Genomic DNA, 9,776 nt, shown 5'->3' with positions numbered 1-9,776 from the left:
ATATAGCGAATCAGAATATGAAATGAGGGGCTCGTTGAAAATAACGCAGAAATAAGTGTTGGCGGTCAAGAAAACCTCGGAAAGCAGAGGGGAGAATGTGGTAGGTGATTGAAACAGATAAAGAATTTGGAAAGAAAGAATGGGGAGAAAAAATGCTCGCCAGGTGGGATCCGTATCCACGACCTCCAGAATACCGCACCAGACCGGTATTCTGAAGGTCGTGGGTTGGTCTCGGTTCTCGGTTCTGGCAGCCTTGATGCCTAGATAGCATTAGAGGGCTTCCCGCCAGTTACCCGCTCATGACAGGCTGTAGACGTTTGAGTCATGCCCCGGGGGTTGAAAAGAAGGTCCCCTTCTCCCCGTGTAGTCAGAATGGCGCTGGCTACCACCCTCAAGCGACAGATACACGTGTAGTAAATATAAATAGCCCAGAAAGTGAAGGTGAAAACAGTCGCCCAGATAGCCGAATTGGTAAGGCATTCGAGACCTAATCAAAAGGCGTGGGTTCGGTCCCCACTCTGGGCGCGTGTTTTCTTTCTCTCTTTCTTCCTTATATTTAAAAAAATCTTAACTTCATTAACCGTATTAAAAAAATGAGCCTAACCACACCCCTATGCCTCCTTTCGCGTTGTAGTCTGCCGACCTATGTTTCTGTATTTCCTCAACGAGCCCCTCAATACCTTACTATATTATTCTGCGAAAGCCTGGCGAGGGTCTTGGTTCTGGCAGCCTTGATGCCTAGGTAGCATAAGATGGCTTCCCGCCAGTTACCCGCTCATGACAGGCTGTAGACGTTTGAGTCACGCCCCGGGGGTTGAAAACTCCCCGTGTAGTCAGAGTGGCGCTGGCTACCACCCTCAAGCGTCAGATACACTTGTAGTAAATATAAATAGCCCAGAAAGTTAATGTGAACACAGTCGCCCAGATAGCCGAATTGGTAAGGCATTCGAGATCTAATCGAAAGGCGTGGGTTCGGTCCCCACTCTGGGCGCGTGTTTTTCTTTCTTTCTTTCTTCTTTATATTAAAAAAATCTTAACTTCATTAACCATAGTAAAAAATAGAGCCTAACCACACCCCTATGCCTCCTTTGGCATTGTAGACGGCCGACCTATGTTTCTACATTTCCTCAACGAGCCCCTCATTTCCTTACTATATTATTATGCGACAGCCTAGCGAGGGTCTTGGCTCTGGCAGCCTTGATGCCTAGGTAGCATAAGAGGGCTTCCTGATAGTTACCCGCTCATGACAGGCTGTAGACGTTTGAGTCACGCCCCGGGGGTTGAAAAGAAGGTCCCCTTCTCCCCGTGCAGTCAGAGTTGCGCTGGCTACCACCCTCAAGCGTCAGATACAATTGTAGTAAATAAAAATAGCCCAGAAAGTGAAGGTGAACACAGTCGCCCAGATAGCCGAATTGGTAAGGAATTTGAGATCTAATCGAAAGGCGTTAGTTCGGTCCCCACTCTGGGCGCATGTTTTTCTTTCTTTCTTTCTTCCTTATATTAAAAAAAATCTTAACTTCATTAACCATAGTAAAAAATAGAGCCTAACCACACCCCTATGCCTCCTTTGGCGTTGTAGACTGCCGACCTATGTTTCTACATTTCCTCAACGAGCCCCTCATTTCCTTACTATATTATTATGCGACAGCCTAGCGAGGGTCTCGGATCTGGCAGTCTTGATGCCTAGGTAGCATAAGAGGGCTTCCCACCAGTTACCCGCTTATGACAGGCTGTAGACGTTTGAGTCACGCCCCGGGGGTTGAAAAGAAGGTCCCCTTCTCCCCGTGTAGTCAGAGTGGCGCTGGCTACCACCCTCAAGCGTCAGATGCACTTGTAGTAAATTTATATAGCCCAGAAAGTGAAGGTGAACACAGTCGCCCAGATAGCCGAATTGGTAAGGCATTCGAGATCTAATCGAAAGGCGTGGGTTCATTCCCCAATCTGGGCGCGTGTTTTTTTTTCTTTCTGCCTTATTTTTAAAAAATCTTAACTTCATTACCCGAATTAAAGAACAGAGCCTAACCACACCCATTAGCCTCCATTGGCGTTGTAGACTGCCGACCTATGTTTCTGTATTTCCTCAACGAGCCCCTCATTTCCTTTCTATATTATTCTGCGAAAGCCTAGCGAGGGTCTCGGTTCTGGCAGCCTTGATGCCTAGGTAGCATAAGAGGGCTTCCCGCCAGTTACCCGCTCATGACAGGCTGTAGACGTTTGAGTCACGCCCCGGGGGTTGAAAAGAAGGTCCCCTTCTCCCCGTGTAGTCAGAGTGGCGCTGGCTACCACACTCAAGCGTCATATACACTTGTAGTAAATATAAATAGCCCAGAAAGTGAAGGTGAACACAGCCGCCCAGATAGCCGAATTGGTAAGGTATTCGAGATCTAATCGAAAGGTGTGGGTTCGGTCCCCACTCTAGGCGTGTGTTTTTCTTTCTTTCTTTCTTCCTTATATTTAAAAAAAATATTAACTTCATTAACCGTATAAAAAATAGAGCCTAACCACACCCCTATGCCTCCTTTGGCGTGGTAGACTGCCGACCTATGTTTCTGTATTTCCTCAACGAGCCCCTCATTTCCTTACTATATATATATATATATATACTTTTTTTTATATATATATTTATATATATACATATATATTTATACAAAGTAAGAAACCTCAGTAACAGCAACAGCGGAGGGTGTATTTCGACGTTTCGACTTCGAGACAAGTCTTCTACAGGAATGATGCCTTCGGTCGCTTCGGATGAGAGCATATATGTCGAATGGGGAAAGAGGGTTTACGAATGGCCAACGATACGAATGGCCAAGAATGCAATATATAGGGCAAACAGGGACCTCTCTCAGGCTCCGGTTCAATAATCACAAAGCGCACGCCAAAACGCGCCCGACCCGGCCCCTCTCCAGATACCTCAGCCTTCCAGATCATTCTTTCGATAAACTAAGCGTCACGCTCTTACAGATGGGGTTCAGGTCAAACCGGGAACGAGAACAACGTGAATCATGCCTCATATACCGATTCAATACAATCACAAAAGGTATAAATGAGGACCCAGGCACACTTTCAGCGATTAAAACATTGTCATCTACATAACCGTGTCAGTGGCGCATAGTTTGTAGACGGAACCGGATTCTCGAAATCACATGCACGTGAGCGTTTGTTCAGTGTTTTTTTCCCACATCGCTGATGTCTTTCCGTTTTTGTTTTCATTTTTATTCCTTCTCTTCTTTTCCGCTCTTCGTGTTCACTCCTATCCTTTTTTTTAATTCTCTCTTTTATAATATTGTGTTATACCTTGGGAAACGTTTTTCTAAATCTCTGTTACAATCTTACAATTAAGTAATGTTGCTTAGTGCCGGTGCTGTTTCAGCAAAAACTTCGGTTTACCTACTCCCCAAAACACGTGTTCGAAAATTGGTTGAAGGATTTAAACGTTTGGATATGGCGCATAACCCGGAAGATAAGCAATACAATTCTGGGGTCTGCGTTATTACTCGAGCGCACATATCTTTGCCGCTCTTAACATTATTCGCCCCCGCGGACTGGTTACATTTTTGACTGCTTGCAAATTCTATTTTTCCCTCCCTTGCACCTACAGTCGTCTTCTAAGCCCGGCTACCGAACCATCGGGGTTTATTTTCTCCGTTTCCCCCCCCCCCCCCAATCCCGTTGAGCAGCTTGCGTTCTGGTTTGGCTGTTTCCCTCCCATCCCCCACTCAGCGGAGAAGAGACACCGACGACGCACGGGTTGTCGCTGAACTGCAAAGTGGCAGCTCTTAACAAAGACCTGAAAACTCGGCCTAGCGCCCCGTTCTCGAAAGGCGTCCGTCCGGCGAGGGAACGGTGGAATGGTGGTGGACCGTTTCCTTGTGCACGACCACAAAACATCCTCTAATTGTCTCACCTCCGGGAATGGGCCCATAAACGGGCTGCAAAATGCCTTGTTCGCACTTTCCGAACATATGGCGGGACACTCGCTTTCAATCAACGGAAACGCGATCCCTCCGAGCGTCTGGGCGTTAGCATAGTGACGGCTAGCGGCGGAAGATATATTGCCTTCTCTCCTTTGTTCTACAACCCCACTTTCGGATGCTGTTGAGCTTTTCGCGTTTCCGCCACCACTCGAATTCCTGTTCAGTGCTCTTTCATCTCCCTTTCTTCCTTTTTTTCTCTCCAACTATCTGTCCGTCTCTCTCTTCGTTGGTCATTTTTTGTCCATACTTCCAATAAGGAAGATTCCCGCTTCGCGTTTGTGTTATTGACGTATGTTTGTGTGTGGTATCGTTGGCCACTCATAAACCCGCTTTCCACATTTGACATATTCGACATTCGAAGGAACTCTAAGTCGACATATTCGACATAGAGTTCCTTCAAGATTTTTTGTTTGTTTTTCCTTCTTTCTTGCTTTTTTTTTCCTCACACCCACTTGTATTTATTTGTTTGCGTATTAACGTGCTGCTAGTATTCTTTTTTTTCTCGTTCTCAATGTATCCTGCCCCCTATGTAATACCCTCCTATTGAGGGCCTTTAGGGGTATTTTTGAATAAATAAAATAAATATGCTCTCTTCCGAAAGCGATCGTAGCCATCATTCCTGTAGAAGACTTGTCTCGAAGTCGAAACAAACCCTCCGCTCTTGCTGTTCCCGAGGTATCTTACTTTGTGATCGCCACGCCTTCGGCCCCATTGCCAGCATGCCAGTATATATATCTATATATATATATATATATATATATATATATGTATATATATATATATATATATATATATATATATATATATATATATATATATATATATATATATATATATATATATATATATATTTATATATATATATATATATATATATATATATATCAAGGTTGCAGTCGTCATTGCCAGTGCTATTCGGCTGTTTCCGAGATATTTAATAGCGCCGAATGACGTGTGTTTGTCATGTTTCTTCATTACAGTGCTAAATAGGCGAAAATATAGGTCGAGAAAAAATCCGCCGTTTTCTCGGGAGCGGGAGTCGAACCCACATCTCCGCATAACGCGTGCGGTGCGTTAACGAATAACGCTACCCCGCAGCGGCTCCCCTCTCGACTTTTACCGGGGGGGTTTATATTTACAAGTGCTCTGAGGCCGGTCAACTAGCGCCAGCCCTCGACTACCGCGGGAGCACCGTATTAAAAAAACATTACAAACACACGTCATTCGGCACTATTGAATATCTCGGAAACAGCCGAATAGCACTGCCAATGACGACTGCAACCTTGATATGTGTCCTTACTCAGTCCCTCGTGCCGTATCTTTCTGTTCTGCTATATATATATATATATATATATATATATATATATATATATATATATATATATATATGCGAAAAACATTACATTGTTTATTCTAACGTCTCGTCCGGGAGCCGGTCTTGAATGTCTTTTCGATGTCACTTCTCTGTGACGTCTTTTCAATGAGATTTCTCTATCATACAGTTAACCTTATAGCCAGGCACCTTTTCTCTTAATCATATAAATAGAGAATCAGAATGGGCGCCCGTGTGTACGAGATTTCGATGCACGTTCAAGATCCCCAGGTGGTCAAAATTATTCTGGAGCCCTCCACTACCACGCGCCTCATCGCCTGCGTTGCGTCGGGAAGTTAAACCTTACAATCCATCAATCAATAATCTAATCAGAATGGGAAATGAGGGGCTCGTTGAATTAGGACAAAATAAGGGTTGCCAGTCAAGAAAACCTTGGAATGCAAAGGGGAAGTGTTAGTAGGTCATTAAAACAGACAAGGCACTTGGATAGACAGAAAGAAAGTGGACGAAAAATTCCCGCCGGGTGGGGTCCGATTCCACGATCTCCAGAATACGCGTCTATTGCAAAGACCACTACGCTACCGGCGGTGCTATTTTTCCCTATACTTGCAGGAGTGTTTATGTTAAGTGTAGCGCCAAAGATTTGCCCAATTAGAGTATGCTATCAGGCACTGCAAAGGACGCACTATACCCTATGTCGGTATGCTCTGATACGGTGGCCATGGGCAATAATGGGTACGTAGTGAATAGGGACGGTGAAGACGCCGAGTTGGTAGCACCGGCCTCGGAGAGAACGCGCCACGATGTCTGACAGCTCGCTGCATCATGATCATCGCTCCGGCTAGTCTCAGTGCCTACCTGAATACCGTTACCTGTAACGCTACCATTCCCTGCCAATAAACACCTCTTCAATTGGTGGAGTGCGCTGGTTCCCGTCCTCACCGCAGCCTGGAGTTACGAAGCAGAAGTCTCCGTCGCGTCCTGTCCACTGAATACCCTTGGGAAATGACGTCTCCCTCGCAACCCCCGATTGTCTGTTCCGGTGCATTCCCACCCATGTTTTATGGCGATGACGACCAGGACGTCGAGGATTAGCTGTCATCGTATGAAAGGGTGAGCGCACATAAAAGATGGGATGACAAATGAAGCTGAACAATGTCCTATTCTCCTCCAAGCGACTCGCTGAGACGTGGTACCTGAACCACGGAGCCGACTTGCAGTCTCTGTCAGCTTTCAAGACCGATTTTCTGAAAGTGTTTGGCCGCCAAGCCGACCGGAAACTTCTCGCCGAACAACTTTTGCGAGAGCGGGCGCAGAACAATGGCGAAACATTCACGAGTTACATAGAAGACGTAATCGGCCTGTGCAAGCGGCCAGACACTTCTATGAGCGAGGCTGACAAGATCAAGCATCTCATTAAGGGGCTAGACGACGACGCCTTTCAGACGTTGAGAGTAAAGATCCACAGACTGTCGGGAACGTAATCAACTGGTGTCAGAGCTTCGACGAGGTCCGCAACCAGCGGCTTTTCACGCGGTGCACAGCGTCATAGCCGGGAGAGCCCCTCTCGGTATTGGTCGTCGGCAGCGAGGAGTCTTTCCTGATGCCCCACATTCAAGATTTTATTCCCCAAGAATTCGCGCGTCAACTACCTCTTCTATCGTGTGCACCCGCTATGGTATCAGCGCTCCCATTGTCTTCAACATTTCAGCAAGCGATACGGGAACAAGTCGCCGACGCTCTCCCTTCGGCCGGCCCATCCGGGCCTGTGGCTGCTCCCATATCGCCGCCGCTAACCTACACAGCAGCATTGTTACGATCTCGCCAGCAGGCAGCGCTTTGCACCCCACGATCACCGCAGCTTCCGTCAATGTCGCCGCCCCGACCAACACCTCATGCGCCCAACGTGTGGCGAACGCGTGATCACCGCCCCATCTGCTTCATGTGTCGTGTCGCCGCCACGTGGCCCGTTACTGTCACCGCCAAACCGTCTCATACGATGAGTCGTTTCAGTCGCCATCCTACGTGGTGTATGAGCCGCCACTTCGTCAGCAACTAGTCGCCGCAGTTCCTGAGGCAAGAGCTGCGTCCACGTCGAAAACCTTAAGTCCACGATTTTTACCCCATAATGCCAATAATGTTACTGTTGAAGGACTCGCCGTAATCGCTCTTGTCGATACCGGTGCTGCCGTGTCAGTAATCAGCGAAACGGTCTGCCCCAAATTACCCAAGGTGACGACGCCAGTGTCCGATCTCACACTCCGCACTTCCAGCGCACAACACATCCGGCCTGCTGCTGCGTGCACAGCACGGGTCACCATTAAACACATCACTTACATCATTGAGTTTATCGTGCTCACTTTGTGCTCCCACGACGTCATTCTCGGTTGGGAGTTTCTGTCGACCCACCAAGCCGTCATCGATTGCGGCTGTGCTCAGCTGGAGGTATTTTCAGTTCAAGACGCCTCATCGGACGAGCCCCCTGCCTCTTTTCGCCTAGTTGTCGCCGAAGACACCGACGTTCCTCCTAGCTCTGTCGTACTTGTACCCGTTCTGTCCGACTCAGTTCCGGACGCCACAGGCTGGTCAGCCCTTCCGACAATGCTTCCCGCTTCCGTTCGCAGTTTTAGAGTTGCAGTATGGGTTCAGCTCTATGTTTATTTGCAACTTTATTCCTCTTCAGCTACACTGTTCCGTGGTCTGTGCCTGGGTCGTGTAGAAGAGATTGAAACCCTCCTCGTCACCGACGTTCCAAATAACTCATCGGACGCTTCACTTGCTCTCCTTGACCCCTTCGCTCCAGCCCCGGATACCTCGGTTTTCCTTCGCTCAACCGACGAGAGTCTTCCTGCGCCTGAACAAACCCGACTTCTAGCCATGCTTCAAGATTTCCTCTCGTCTTTCCACTGCCAGACATCCTCTTTGGGCCGCTCATCTACGGTTACTCATCACATCGACATAGGAACTCACCCGCCATTACAACGGCCGTATCGTGTATCAGCCAAAGAACGTGGCGTTTTTGACAGTCATGTGGACGACATGCTTGAACGTGGCGTCATACAGCCTTCGAACAGCCCGTGGGCGTCACCGGTTGTTCTCGTTACAAAGTAGGACGGATCCATTCGCTTCTGAGTTGATTATCGCCGACTCAACAAAATAACACGCAAGGATGTCTACCCTCTCCCCAGAATATTCGACGCTCTCGACAGTTTGCAAGGAGCCGGGTTCTTTTCTTCGTTTGATTTAAGGTCTGGCTACTGGCAGGTGCATTGGCGGATGCTGATCGTCAGAAAACGGCCTTTGTAACACATAATGGCTTGTACTAGTTTACCGTCATGCCTTTTGGCCTTTGCAACGCGCCTGCAACGTTTAAACACATGATGGACACTATTTTGCGCGGCCTTAAGTGAAAAACCTGCCCTGTTTCCATGATGATATTGTCGTCTTTTCCGATTTCGACACGCATATAACCCGCCTCCGACAAGTCTTGAAATGCCTCACGGATGCAGGACTTCAGCTTAACCTCAAGAAGTGCCGCTTTGCTGCCCGCCAACTAACAATTTTAGGTCACGTTGTGTACAAAGATGGCGTCAGTCCTGATCCTAACAAACTTCGTGCGGTCGCCGAGTTTCCTAACCCCACCACCACCAGGCAGCTCCGAAGCTTTATCGGCCTCTCCTCGTACTTCCGACGATTCGAGAGGAGCTTTGCGTCGATAATGGCACCTCTAACGAAGCTTCTGAACGGGTCCAATGACATTGCTCATTGGTCTTCAGACTGTCACGAGGCTTTTAAAAAGCTCCGTTCTGTGCTTACGTGTCCACCGATCTTCCGCCATTTTGACCCGTCGGTTGCTACTGAGCTTCATACTGACGCCAACGGTGTTGGCCTGGGCGCTGTGCTCGCCCAACCGAAATCTGGCTTCGACGAATTCGTCGTTGCTTATGCGAGCCGGACACTCACAAGAGCGGAGGAAAACTACTCTGTTACGGAGAGAGTCTGGCTATTGTGTGGGCCATAAGCAAATTTCGTCCCTACTTGTACGGCAGACCCTTCGACGTTATCACCGACCACCACACCCTACGCTGGCTATCTTCTTTGAGGGATCCGTCTGGTCGTCTTGGAAGCTGGGCCCTTCGCTTACGAGAGTACGATATTCGAGTGCTCATTTGATCTGGCCGCAAACACACCGACGCCGATGCGCTCTCACGCTCTCCTGTGACCGCCAAATGAGCCTTTTTGTCATCCACTGACGGAATGCTGTCCTCTCCGTAACTTGACAACATGCCTGGCGAGCAGCGCACGGATCCCTGGATCCCTTCTCTTTTGGACTGTCTGACTAACCCCGCTTCGCCAAACGCCCCTCGAGCTGTACGGCGACAGGCCACTCACTTCGCTATGCGTGACGAGCTTCTGTAGCACTGAAATTATAACGCAGACGGCTGGAAGTGGCTCCTCGTTATTCC

At 48.1% G+C, this 9,776-nt stretch overlaps 1 non-coding gene across 1 annotated transcript; it reads left to right on the top strand.

Moving 5' to 3' along the window:
- Positions 1-453: 453 nt before the first annotated feature.
- Trnar-ccu (transfer RNA arginine (anticodon CCU)) lies at positions 454-525 on the top strand. Its single transcript has one exon. It is a non-coding gene; the product is annotated as a tRNA-Arg (tRNA).
- Positions 526-9,776: the final 9,251 nt, after the last annotated feature.

The sequence above is a fragment of the Haemaphysalis longicornis genome, unplaced genomic scaffold, assembly GCF_048455015.1.
Source record: "Haemaphysalis longicornis isolate Haplotype H1 unplaced genomic scaffold, Haemaphysalis longicornis Haplotype H1 scaffold_59, whole genome shotgun sequence".
Classification (NCBI taxonomy): domain Eukaryota; kingdom Metazoa; phylum Arthropoda; class Arachnida; order Ixodida; family Ixodidae; genus Haemaphysalis; species Haemaphysalis longicornis.
The sequence above is the reverse complement of the archived record's forward strand: the minus strand, read 5'-3'. Positions and strand labels throughout refer to the sequence as shown.